The following is a 14,840-nucleotide window of genomic DNA, read 5'->3' as shown; positions in this document are numbered from 1 at the left end:
TGGACTCCTTCGGATTCGGTGGACTACTTCGATGACCAGCGTTTTTCTTTGCTTGATGTTAATAAAATGGTTAACGAGGGCTTGTGGGGGAGTGTTTTTTGTAATAAATTTTTTTTAAAACCTGTTGTGTTTTATTTTTATTTTACTTTACTAGACAGGCTTAGTAGTGGAAGCTGTCTTATAGACTGAGTCCATTACTAAGCCGGGCTTAGCGTTAGCCACAAAAACAGCTAGCGCTAACCCCCAATTATTACCCCGGTACCCAACACACAGGGGTGCCGGGAAGAGCCGGTACCAACAGGCCCGGAGCGTCAAAAATGGTGCTCCTGGGCCTAGGCGGTAACAGGCTGGCGTTATTTAGGTTGGGGAGGGCCAGTAACAATGGTCCTCGCCCACCCTGGTAACGTCAGGCTGTTACTGTTTGGTTGGTATTTGGTTGAGAATAAAAATAGGGGGACCCTATGCGTTTTTTAAATATATTTAATTATTTATTTAAAAAAAAAACGCATAGGGTCCCCCCTATTTTCATTCTCAGCCAAATACCAACCAAACAGTAACAGCCTGACGTTCCCAGGGTGGGCGAGGACCATTGTTACTGGCCCTCCCCAGCCTAAATAACGCCAGCCTGTTACCGCCTAGGCCCAGGAGCGCCATTTTTGACGCTCCAGGCCTGTTGGTACCGGCTCTTCCCGGCACCCCTGTGGCGTTGGGTACCGGGGTAATAATAGGGGGTTAGCGCTAGCTGTTTTTGTGGCTAGCGCTAAGCCCAGGTTAGTAATGGACTCTGTCTATAAGACAGCTTCCACTACTAAGCCTGTCTAGTAAAGTAAGAAAAAAACACAACAGGTTTTCAAAAATTTTTATTACAAAAAACACTCCCCCACAAGCCCTCGTTAACCATTTTATTAAAATCAAACAAAGAAAAACGCTGGTCATCGAAGTAGTCCACCGAATCCGAAGGAGTCCACAGGATAAACGGATCTGAAATGAGAAGAAAACAAAAAAAATGGGTTAGTACATTTATTATCACCTGCTCACACATCTCCCGCCCCGCACGACTACAACTGCCAGCATGCCCTTACAGTAAGGACATGCTGGGAGTTGTAGTTGTGTGGTGCAGGAGATGTGTGGGCAAGTGACAAGCTTGTCCCCTGCCCCCAGCTGCAGGACTACAACTCCCAGCATGCCCTTACAGTAAGGTGGGGCGGAGGCCGGGCACAGTGTTTCCCAACCTGGGACTTGTAGTTTTGCAACATCTGGAGGCACCCTGGTTGGGAAACACTGTTTTAGGCCAGTGTTTCCCAACCAGGGTGCCTCCAGATGTTGCAAAACTACAAGCCCCAGCATGCCTGGACAGTCAAACGCTGTCTAGGCATGCTGGGAGTTGTAGTTTTGCAACATCTGGAGGCAACCTGGCTGGGAAACACTGGCCTAAAACAGTGTTTCCCAACCAGGGTGCCTCCAGATGTTGCAAAACTACAAGCCCCAGCATGCCTGGACAGTCAAAGGCTGTCCAGGCATGCTGGGAGTTGTAGTCTTGCAACAACTGGAGGCACCCTGGTTGGGAAGCCTGCGCAACTTACCGGCTTCCGTAGGATCCAGCGCTGCACGACACTGCCGCGCGACAGTGCCGCGCGACAGTGCCGCGCGACGATCTCCGACAGCGATCGTCGCTGGAGCCTCGGAAGGGTAAGTGAACCTCTTCGCCGGTCCCCTTCAGCTGTTTAGTTTTGCAACAGCTGGAGGACTACAGTTTACAGACCACAAACCAGGGGTCTGCAAACTGTGGCCCTCCAGCTGTTGCAAAACTACAACTCCCAGCATGCCTGGACAGCCAATGGCTGTCCAGGCATGCTGGGAGTTGTAGTCTTGCAACATCTGGAGGCACCCTGGTTGGGAAACACTGTTTTAGGCCAGTGTTTCCCAACAAGGGTGCCTCCAGCTGTTGCAAAACTACAACTCCCAGCATGCCCGGACAGCCAATGGCTGTCCAGGCATGCTGGGAGTTGTAGTCTTTCAACTTCTGGAGGCACCCTGGTTGGGAAACACTGTTTTAGGCCAGTGTTTCCCAACAAGGGTGCCTCCAGCTGTTGCAAAACTACAACTCCCAGCATGCCCGGACAGCCAATGGCTGTCCAGGCATGCTGGGAGTTGTAGTCTTGCAACATCTGGAGGCACCCTGGTTGGGAAACACTGTTTTAGGCCAGTGTTTCCCAACAAGGGTGCCTCCAGCTGTTGCAAAACTACAACTCCCAGCATGCCCGGACAGCCAATGGCTGTCCAGGCATGCTGGGAGTTGTAGTCTTGCAACATCTGGAGGCACCCTGGTTGGGAAACACTGTTTTAGGCCAGTGTTTCCCAGCAAGGGTGCCTCCAGCTGTTGCAAAACTACAACTCCCAGCATGCCCGGACAGCCAAAGGGTGTCCAGGCATGCTGGAAGTTGTAGTCTTGCAACATTTGGAGGCACCCTGGTTGGGAAGCTTGCGCAACTTACCGGCTTCCGTAGGATCCAGCGCTGCACGACACTGCCGCGCGACACTGCCGCGCGACAGTGCCGCGCGACGATCTCCGTCAGCGATCGTCGCTGGAGCCTCGGAAGGGTAAGTGAACTTCTTCGCCGGTCCCCTTCAGCTGTTTAGTTTTGCAACAGCTGGAGGACTACAGTTTACAGACCACACACCAGTGGTCTGCAAACTGTGGCCCTCCAGCTGTTGCAAAACTACAACACCCAGCATGCCCTGACAGCCAAAGCCTATGGCTCTCAGGGCAGGAGCCCGGGCTGACATTACAGTGCAGCCGCCTGGGCTCCTCATACGGTCTCCCCGCTACCCCCCTTGTCTCCCGCCCGGGCTCCTCATACGGCCTCCCCGCTACCCCCCCCCCTTGTCTCCCGCCCGCGCCGCTCAGCTCCCGCTGCTACAAGACTACAACTCCCAGCGTGTCCTCACTGTAAGGCCATGCTGGGACTTGTAGTCTTGCAACAGTAGACAGATGGGAGTTGTGTGGCGCTGGCAGGTGAGAGGGGGGGATATAAATCACTGTAGTGTCCCGGTAGCGCAGTGAGGGTAGCGGGGAGAAAGTATGTCGGAGCCCGGGCGGCAGTAGCTTTTCCTGCTCCATGTTGGAGCTGGAGTAAATTTAGTCAATTTTTATGGCCGTTGCGACAGTTTATTGCGCAACTGCGACTGTCTCAGTTAATAAATTCCTGACCACTGCAAGTAAAAACTGAAAACTTGCGTAAATTAAGCGGGAAAAAAAATTTTGACTTTCTAGCTCTTGCTAGGGAAAGTCGCACAATTTATAGGGTAGGCGCAATTGCGACAATTTTGCGCCAAAAATAGTCAGAAAAAAATGACTAAACCCCTTAGTAAATGCCCCCCAATATGTCTACTTTATGTTGGCATAAAAAGTTGACATGTTTTTACTTTTTGAAGACATTAGAGGGCTTCAAAGTATAGCAGCAATTTTCAAAATTTTCATGAAAATTTCAAAATCTGAAGGTACAGATGTTAGAGAACTACAACTCCCAGCATGCTTGGGCAGTCTAGGCATGCTGAGAGTTGTAGTTTTGCAACATCTGGAGGGCTACCGTTTGGGCACCACTGTATATAGTGGTCTCCAAACTTTGACCCTCCAGATGTTGCAAAACTACAACTCCCAGCATATGGGCATGCTGGGAGTTGCAGTTTGGCAACCACTAGAAGGCAGCAGTAAAGATCGCTTTACTGCCACCTTCCTTGATGCTCCGCGCCATCGCCTCCCTACCTCCGCCGCTGATCTCTGCTGATGTCACCGATGATCGGTGGTCCCCACCGCATCTTCAACCCAGGTACGGGCCGCCATCTTCTCCCCCGTTCTGCCCAACATCAAGGGGTGGGCAGAGCGGGGGGTTTCCATGGTAACCCCCGTCTTCAACTGCCATTGGTCAGTAGTCATTGCTGACTAATGACAGGGGATAGGAGGAGGTGGCACCACTGCAACCTCACTCCTATCCCTTAGGATGATCGGGACTGTCACTGACAGTTCCGATCATCCCTATTTTCCGGGCGATCGGGTCACCGGAGACCCGATCAGCCCAGAATAGCGACAAATAGCAGATCTGAATTGATCTGCGATTGGCCGCGATCGCCGACATGGGGGGGGGGTCTCAGGACCCCCCTGGGCGATATGCCGGGATGCCTGCTGAACGGCGGGGACCGGAATTCCCACGGGCGTATCCATACGCCCTCAGTCCTTAAGGACTTCAAATTGATACGCATGGATACGCCCTCCCTCTTTAAGAGGAATTCTAAAAACACCATGAGGCTAAAGTCAATTTTCCTAATTTTAGGAAATAATTCCAGGAAAAATTACTTCAGGACTCCAAGTCTGGCAATGGGAAAAAATTCCTGGCTCAATGTCCTGCCTCCAGATTCTAGTGACTATAACATGTAATATTGTTGCTCTCCAGAAATGCATCCAGGTTCCTTTTGAACTCTTTTCTTGAATTTGCTATGACCACATCATGTGAGAGAGAGTTCTATAGTCTCTGCGCTGGAGTATAAATCTTCTTTCATCTAGTTATAGAGGATGCCTTCTACAGGGAGAGATTTCTCTATTTCCCACTGATATATTTATATATAGTTATTTGGTCACCCTTAACCCCTTAAGGACTCAGCCCATTTGGGCTAGTATGAGGGCTTGTTTTTTGCACGACCAGTTGTCTGTTGTAATGCCATCATTCACTTTACCATTAAATGTATGGCGCAACCAAAAAAATACTATATGTGTGGGGAAATTAAAAAGAAAACCGCAATTTCGTTTTCACGCCGTACAATTTACTGTAAAAATGACATGTGTTTTTTATTCTTTGGGTCAATACGATTAAAATGATACCCATGATAACTTACTTTTCTATTACTGTTGCGCTTAAAAAAAATCGCAAACTGTTTAACCAAATTAGTACGTTTAAAATCCCCCTATTTTTTCATTTTTCCGTATAAGCGGCAGTATGAGGGCTCATTTTTTGCGCCGCGATCTGTACTTTTTATTGATACCATATTTGCTTATATAAAACTTTTAATACTTTTTTAATAAATTTTTTGGGGAATAAAATGTTATAAAAAAGCAGCTATTTTGCACTTTTTTTTTTACGTTCACGCTGTTCACCGTACAGTATCATTAACATTTTATTTTAATATTTGGGATATTTTCGCACACGGCGATACCAAATATGTATATAAAATATATATTTTTTTTACACTTTTTGGGGTGAAATAGGGAAAATGGGACAATTTACGTTTTTATTGGGGGAGGGGGTTTTTCAAATTTTTTTACTTCAATTTTTTTACCTTTTTTACTTTTATTTTTACACTTAAATAGTCCCCATAGGGGACTATTGATAGCAATCATTCGATTGCTAATACTGTTCAGGGCTATGCATAGGACATAGAGCACTGATCAGTATTATCGATCATCATCTGCTCTGGTCTGCTCAATCACAGACAAGAGCAGAAGGCAGGTGAAGGGACCTCCAGCTGCCATGCTAGATGATCAGATTGCCGCGGCAGCGCTGCGGGCGATCCGATCATCCATTCAAAGTACAGCGATGCTGCAGATGCTGTGATCTGTATTGATCATGGCATCTGAGGGGTTAATGGCGGAGCATGGCTCCGATGCTCGCAGTTATGCAAAGGACGTAAATGTACTTCCTGGTGCGTTAAGTACCAGCTCACTAGGACGTAAATTTACGTCCTTCGTCGTTAAGGGGTTAATCTGCCTTTTTTCTAAACTAAATAACCCTAATTCTGATAATCTTTCTGGGTACTGTAGTCCTCCCATTCCCCGTATTACTCTGGTTGTCTGTCTTTGAACCCTCTCCAGCTCCACTATATCTTTCTTGTACACTGGTGCCCAGTACTGTACACAGTATTCTATGTGTGGTCTGACTAGTGATTTGTACAGTGGTAAAACAATTTTTTTGTTGTGTCTTATTTGTTTTTTTATGTTTTCTTCTTTAGTTGGGCCCCCAAACAATGGGCTGATCACATGCTGTTCCATAATCATAATGTCCTGAAGAATAATTGTAACATGTAATTTATACAGAATGAAGAATGATGTTAAATAGATAAATAAAAACTTAATCAGAATTGATTTTATTTTTATTTCATTAATCTAGTTTTCATAACTTGTAATATTATATTTTTCCAAAATATTATTGAGTACATCATGTGACAGAGAGACCCATCTGGGATGATGGTAAAACCTTCTTCCCTTTAAACATAGAGGATGATTTCCGGCATAGTTATTTGAAGATCACTCCTTTTTGAGTACGTTTACGTTTATGTTTTGGGGTCTTGGGGACATATAGACACTTTCGGATAAGTACAATTTACTGTTTATATGCTGGTACCTTGCAAGTAGACACTTATTTGCATCTAGTAATACCTATGCCTAGAAAGACCCTAGTTGTTCATTATCTTTACATACTTTATTTGTTCAGTTTCTGTAATACAATTGAAAAACTTCTTCATATAAAATTTTTTTTTAATTTAAATATTTTTTATATTTTTTTAACTTTAAATATTAGGAATAAGGACTTATTAAGCCATCATATGCCATCTGGACCCAGTGGATGCCATCTGAAACAGGCAGTAGGCCACCCAGTATGAAATTAGAAAGGGGTCATCATGGGACAGAGATTGTGACAGATGCAGGTTATATAGATTTCAACTACCTTAAAATCCTGATGAATGATTTAGTGGTTTCACTGCATCTACAGGACATTATTCATAAAGTTGATTGAATAAGCAAAATATTTACAGGCAATGCATAAACTGTACTGCCACTTTGTAATATATTGGAAATACACATCAACAACAGTGTGTCTTAAATATGGCTAGATTCCAATATTACCATAGAAAGTCTGAACATATTTAACCTTGCTCTTACATATAAGCCATGACCCTTTTACTGAGGTCTGCTGCCCTCTACCAGTGCCCCAGCGTACACACAAACCCAATTCTATTCTTTGTATCCCATAATAATTAAAATAAGTACAGTCTATGGGGGACATTTCTCAAGGTACTTAGAGCCTTTTTTTCTTACTCTGGGAGCACAAAAGGTCACACATGCGCCTAAGCACTCTTTTGTGGGTAAGCAAAAAAAAGTTGCCAACAGCCTTACCTAAGCAAATTTCAGTTTTCAGTGGTCACAAATTTATGATGTAAGAAAGCCACACATCTTCTCAAAAGGAGTACTGCAATAATTTAAACAAGAACACATAACAAACAAACCAGTCACAGTTTTTTTTTATAAACATACTTACTACAGAAGTCAAATCAATTTAATGGTAAAATAACAGTCTGTCAAGGTTCACAAAATGTTCCCACCTGATTGCCAACCGGATGTAAGTCCTCTACCATTCAACAGAAAAAAAAAAAAACATAACCAGCTGTGAAAAAACCCAGACACATTTAGTGAAAGAACTAGGAAATCATCCCCCAAAGAAGGGGGGTGAGACTGTTTCTCAAAGTGGATGTAAAAGTTACTCAAACACTAGCAGCCGAACTATCCTTCTAGAAGGATAGTTCGGCTGCTAGTGTTTGAGTAACTTTTATATGGTGAAGGACTCACGTTTATTTAGGTGACATTTTAAACCGCTTGAATTAAAAGCTAAGTTTTAAGCACTATCCTTAGTGTATTATTCTACACTTTATTATTTACATATATTGATTGCAGGATAGACATCACCCAGTGTGATTAATGGGACCAGTATATACCTATTGATTTTTTTATATACTTACTTAGCTCAGATTCCTTGCTGGTCCCCAGCAGCTCCCATTTGGCCCCATCTTCTATCTTCTTCCTACTTCTCAGATGAGCACTCAGTGCAGGACATGCTGCCTCAGCCAAACATTGTCTGGATGGGACTCTAAAACAGCAGACAGCAGATATGTTTGGCCCATCGGGCTCTTTGTCAGCTTTTTGTTTTGACAGGTCACTAATATGATGGCCCAGTGCAGCCATACCCATTGCTACACTGAATTAAACTCAGGTGACTGTAGACTTATTGGTTGTTAGATAGTAAAAGTATTTGCCTAAAATGTGGAAGTCTGTATTCTTGTGTCTATATGCCTTGTAAATATATATTGCTATGTTTCTATGTTGACTTCCCTGAAGTTGTGCAAGGTGTTAAGCTTTGCTAAAGTGTGTATGTGTATTACCTTTGCAAAAAAGGTATCTGGTTACATGTCTGGTTCTGTCCAATAGTGGTCCAGCACCACTATGATTCCCACGGTTTTAGGTCCAGTGGGAAAACCGCATACGGGACAAAAATGAGCCGACCTGAGTCAGTGCTTCACTCTGGTCGGCTCATTGAAATACATTACATATGGGTCGCATACGGCAGGGATACAGGAGCGCACGGTTTTAGCTCCCCCCAGCCGTATGCGGTTCCGTATTGCATAAAATGTGATGTGAACCCAGCCTAAGCCCAGTAACTGAGTACCCGATTGGGCTAACTTGAGTAAAAATTTGTTCAACATATGATTCACATGAATTTCTGGTAAACACTGCTCACAGTATTTCTTGTAGTATGTAGTTTCCACCTTTAGCCATTGCTGTGAAAATTGCTAATTTAGGCCTCAAATGTGCATGGTGCTCTTTCACTCCTAAACTCTACAGCGTGCCTCACAGAATTTAACCCCCCCCCCCATATAAGGTATGTGCATGCTAAGGAGAAACTACATAATTAACTTTGGTTGCTTTTCCTCATTTTACTCTTTGTGATGATAATACATTTGGGGCTACACCGACTTATTAGTATAAACATAGTTATGTAGAGTTATGGATATGAATATGACATACATTTTATTTGAAATATTTGTGTTTTTTATGCCCCTAAGTTTCACAGAGTTATTGCCTAACAGATTTAATGCCACATTTTCAACACAGGAAGGGTTCATTTCAACCTGCCTGACTGCATCTAGGAGGTTTTATGGACAGGGAATAACCTGGAGTATGTAGAATCTGCGAGGGGGTTAATTTAGGTAATAGACTTTGCTGATCATTGTTTGGGATCTTTTTCCTTTTCCACCTCTGGCTGTTGCTGGAACATTTTTCAAGATGTAGGTTCCAGGTTACAGGCCAATGTGCCAATCCTTCCAAGAGAACAGCTGCAACTTCCATCTACATTTTTTACCTAAGATCCTGGGATGCTAAGTATAAAACTGTATAATTTCTGTACATTTTATATTTGTCTAGATTAAATCACTTGGATAGCCTTGATATGCCTTTATGGCCATCATGTGATATGTACTTAGTATTGCATATGGCATTGTCGAGTTAGCATTACAAGTGTTTAACTAGAATATGTTTATTATCTAATTAACCAGTCCAGAACAAGGGCGTACAGGTACGCCCTCGAGCCCTGGTACTTAACCCCTTAACCCCTTAAGGACACGTGCTATAAATGTACGGCGCTGCTAAGAAGTACTCAGCACACAGCACCATACATTTACGGTGCAGCTTTCCTGGATCACCGTGTCTCCGGACACAGTGATCGAAACGGGATGACTGCTGATATCTATCAGCAGCCATCCCGGCATATTGCCCAGGGGGGACCCCCCCCCCCCCCTTGTCGGCGATCGCGGCAAATCGCAGATCAATTCAGATGTGTGATTTGTCGCTATTCTGGGCCGATCGGTTCTCTGGTGACGTGATTGATCGGTCAGAACGACTGAACAATCACGGACCTGCTGGGCGGTGATCAGGACGGCGATCGGATCAGAGATCGGTGCCGGCAGGGGTCTCCTACCTTGCCCTGCTCCGGCGGGGGTCCCCTCCTGTGTGGTGGCGGCGACAGGAACAGGAGGATTGCTCCCAGCGACAGGATACAGTGTGTGGTCCCGGCGGCTTTAGCAACAACTCACAGCATGCAAAGCCAGAGGGCATGCTGGGAGTTGTAGTATTGCAACAGCTGGAGTTCCAACTACAACTCCCAGCATGCCCTTTGGTAGTCTGTGCATGCTGGGGGTTGTAGTTTTGCAACAGCTGGAGGCACATTTTTTCTATGAAAGTGTGCATTCACTGTTGCACAATGCACAATGCACAATTACCTTCGATTGCCAATGCATGCTGATTGTTCCAGTTTTGCAACAGCTGGAGACACATTGGTTGTGAAACCGAGTTTGTTACCTAACTCAGTGTTTCGCAACCAGTGTGCCTCCAGCTGTTGCAAAAATACAACTCCCAGCATACACTGAGATACTGTACATGCTGGGAGTTGTAGTTTGGCAACAGCTGGAGGCACACTGGTTGCTAAACACTGAGTTAAGTAACAAATGCCCAATGTGCCTCCAGCTGTTGCATAACTACAACTCCCAGCACGTATGGTCTGTCAGTGCATGCTGGGAGTTCTAGTTTTGCAACAGCTGGAGGTTCCCCCCCCCTCATGTGAATGTACAGGGTACATTCACACGAGTGGGTTTACAGCAAGTTTTCTGCTGCAAGTTTGAGATGCGGCAAATTTTCCGCCACAGCTCAAACTCACTGTAAACCCAACCGTGTGAATGTATCCTAAAAACACTACACTACATTACACCAACACAAAATAAAAAGTAAAACACTACATATACACATACCAGTACAAAGTCCCCCCCCCCTCATAAAAAAAAAAAAAAAAAAACACGTCTTGTACGGCACTGTTTCCAAAACAGAGCCTCCAGCTGTTTAAAAACAACTCCCAGTATTGCCGGACAGCCACTGACTGTCCAGGCATGCTGGGAGTTTTGCAACAGCTGGAGACACCCTGTTTGGGAAACACTGCCGTGGGGTATTTTTGTGGCGGATTCAAATCCCCAATTTAGGCCTCAAATGTGCATGGCGCTCTCTCACCTGTCGTATTTAAAGGAAACAGTTTAGGGCCACATATGGGGAATCTCCATACTCGGGAGAAATTGTGTTAATATTTTTGGGGGCTTTTTCTCCTTTTATCCCTTATGAAAAGGTAAAGTTGGGGTCTACACAAGCCTGTTAGTGTAAAAAAAAAAAATTTTTACACTAACATACTGGTGTTGCCCCATACTTTTAATTTTCACAAGCGGTAAAAGGGAAAAAAAAAGACCCCAAAAATTTGTGCCGCAATTTCTCCTGAGTATGGAAATACTCCATATGTGGGCATGAAATGCTCTGCGGATGCACAAACAAGGCTCAGGAGTGAGAGCGCACCATGTACATTTGAGGCCTAAATTGATGATTTGCACAGGGGTGGCTGATTTTACAGTGGTTCTGACATAAACGCAAAACAATAAATAATCTGATGTGACCCCATTTTGAAAACTACACCCCTCACGGAATGTAACAAGGGTTATAGTGAGCCTTAACACCCCACAGGTGTTTGACAACTTTTCGTTAAAGTTGGATGTGAAAATGAAAAAAAAAAATTTTTTCACTAAAATGCTGGTGTTACCCTACATTTTTCATTTTCACAAGGGAGAATAGGAAAAAAACAAAACAAAATTAGTAGCCCCATTTCTTCTGAGTAAGAAAATACCCCATATGTGGATGGAAGTGCTCTGCGGATGCACTACAATGCTCAGAAGAGAAAGAGCGCCATTGGGATTTTGGAGAGAAAATTTTGTCCGAAATTGAAGGCCATGTGTGTTTACAAAGCCCCCATGGTGCCAGAACAGTGGACCCCCCAACATGTGACCCAGTTTTGGAAACTACACCCCTCACAAAGGGTACAGTGAGCATTTACACCCCACAGGTGTCTGACAGATTTTTGGGACAGTGATCCGTGAAAATGAAAAATTTTATTTTTCATTTGCACAGCCCACTGTTACAAAGATCTGTCAAATGCCAGTGGGGTGTAAATGTTCACTTCACCCCTTATTAAATTCTGTGAGTTGTGTAGTTTCCAAAAAGGGGTCACATGTGGGGGGTTCCACTGTGCTGGCACCACGGGGGGCTTTGTAAACGCACATGGCCCCCGACTTCTATTCCAATCAAATTCTCTCACCAAACGCTCAATGGCGCTCCTTCTCTTCTGAGCATTGTAGTTCGCCCGCAGAGCATTTTACATCCACATATGGGTTATTTCCATACTCAGAAAAAATGGGGTTACACATTTTGGGAGGTTTTTTCTCCAATTACCCCTTGCAAAAATAAAAAAAAATTGGGGTAACATTAGCATTTTAGTTGAAAAAAATAATATTTTCCTGTTAGCGAAAATTTGTCAAACACCTGTGGGGTGTTAAGGCTCATTGTACCCCTTGTTACATTCCTTGAGGGGTGTAGTTTACAAAATAGTATGCCATGTGTTTTTTTCACTGTTCTGGCACCATAGGGGCTTCCTAAATGCAACATGCCCCCAAAATTTGCTTTCCAAAAGCCAAATGTGACTTCTTCTCTTCTGAGCATTGTAGTGCACCAGCAGTGCACTTGACGTCCACACATGGGGTTTTTCCATACTCAGAAGAGCTGGGGTTACACATTTTGAGGGGCATTTTCTCCTATATCCCCTTGCAAAAATTTAAAATTTGGGGAAAGCCAGCATTTTTGTGAAAAAAAAATTCATTTACACATCCGACTTTAACGAAAAGTCGTCAAACACCTATGGGGTGTTAAGGCTCACTGGACCCCTTGTTTTGTGCCTTGAGGGGTGCAGTTTCCAAAATATGCCATGTGTTTTTTTTTTGCTGTCCTGGCACCATAGTGGCTTCCTAAATGGGACATGCCCCCCCAAAAACCATTTCAGCAAAATTTGCTTTTCAAAAGCCAAATGTGACTCCTTCTCTTTTGAGCATTGTAGCTCGCCCGCAAAGCATTTTACGTCTTAACGTGGGGTATTTCCATACTCAGAAGAGATGGGGTTACAAATTTTGGGGGGGCATTTTGTCCCATTAGCAATTGTAAAAAAATTTAATTTGAGGGAAAACTAGCATTTTAGTGAAAAAAATAATAATTTACACATCCAACTTTAATGAAAAGTCGTAAAACACCTGTGGGGTGTTAAGGCTCACTGGACCCCTTGTTACGTGACTTGAGGGGTCTAGTTTCCAAAATAGTATGCCATGTGTTTTTTTGTTTTTTTTTGCTTTTCTGGCACCATAGGGGCTTCCTAAATGTGACATGCCCCCCAAAAACCATTTCAGAAAAACTCACTCTCCAAAATCCCACTGTCGCTCCTTCCCTTTTGAGCCCTCTACTGCGCCCGACGAACACTTGACATACACATATGAGGTATTTTCTTACTTGAGAGACATTGGGTTAGACATTGGCTGAAGCATGAGGAGACCATATAGTGGCTGAATTACTGCCTGGAGTTTGTGGCAGCATGGGGAGACCATATCATGGCTGAATGGCACAGCCTGGAGTTGGCTGAATCATGAGGAAACCATATAATGTCTGAATGGGTTGGTGGGAGTTGTATCCAGTGGACAGCAGGGGCAGTGGAAGTACTATCTAATCAATGACATCTTGCACAGAAGTTTTAAAATCCTCACTGATCCATTCTTGATTCATTTAAACCAGTGTTTCCCAAACGCGGTCCTCAAGCACCCCCAACAGGTCATGTTTTCTGGATTTCCTTAGTCTTTCACAGGTGATATAACTGTGGTGATGCCTGATTCACTGACCATAATTATATCACCTGTGAAAGACTAAGGAAATCCAGAAAACATGACCTGTTGGGGGTGCTTGAGGGCGTTTGGGAAACACTGATTTAAACAAATGTGAGTTCTTCATTGATGTTGACAGACAATATACTTGCTTGGAGGTAACACCGCCATCTGCTGCACTCAACAATCTTTCTCACACTACCATGAAGGGTTGACAAGGCAGAACACTCATGGCAAACTGTGCAAGTTCTGGGCAATAGTCTAATCTGATGACCAGAAGACGAGGGGGTCCGGGCTCATGGTGTCTGAGAATAAGCAAGCTTGTCATTATGTACTTAACGTAAATTTGATACAGCCAATATGCCGAAGTTTCCGAAAAAATTTGGTTTGGTCCGAATTTATCCGCAGCAAATTACTATAAAAAACTGCTATTTTTGGCCTACAGATAGGCTCAGTAGGGGTTTAGAACACTTTGCCTTGTCCTAGCACGCATAGGGAGTATGCTGTGTTAGTGAAATAATACTGTTATTCAGTATGACATGCAGATCACAGGCATCGCTATGAGAATCACTGCCACAGAGCGTCTGGATGTGGTAAATTTTTTATGTAATTTTTATTTAATTTAATTTGAATGTATTAACATTTTTTGATTACCCATTCTGGTGAGCATCGGGCTAGCAGTCCTCCGCCAGGTGAGATACCACCTGTTCCATAATTCCACATGTCATCCATGACCATAGGGCCTCAGTCTTGAAAAGATTACATTGATTTTTTTAAATTTAAGATATTGTATTAGATTAGAAGTTTAATGTCCCGGCATTAACTTTGAACTAATACCTTATGACCACAAAACCCAATCTAACAAGGAGTCACATGGCGGCACAATGACAGAGCCTAGAGGTGGAAGCAGCATTAGGAGACCATAATCTGGCAGAATGACACAGCCTGGAATAGTGTCCATATAGTGGCTTAATGACCCCTAAGATTAAAAGATTTTTCTAATTTAAATTGAAGATTTATGGTAGCTTTTGGTAATGTCCCAGGCCCAGCAGCATGAGTAAACCATATAGTGGCTGAATGACACAGCCTGGAGCTGGTGGCAGCATGAGAAAACAATAGGGCTTCACAATCCCTTAGATTAAAAGATGAATTTTAAAATTTAAATTGAAGATTTATGGTAGCTAGTGCTGCCATAAATTTTTTTAGGTAATGTCCCAGGCCCAGCAACATCAGTAAAC

Source organism: Hyla sarda, chromosome 5, assembly GCF_029499605.1.
Source record: "Hyla sarda isolate aHylSar1 chromosome 5, aHylSar1.hap1, whole genome shotgun sequence".
NCBI lineage: Eukaryota > Metazoa > Chordata > Amphibia > Anura > Hylidae > Hyla > Hyla sarda.
The sequence above is the reverse complement of the archived record's forward strand: the minus strand, read 5'-3'. Positions refer to the sequence as shown.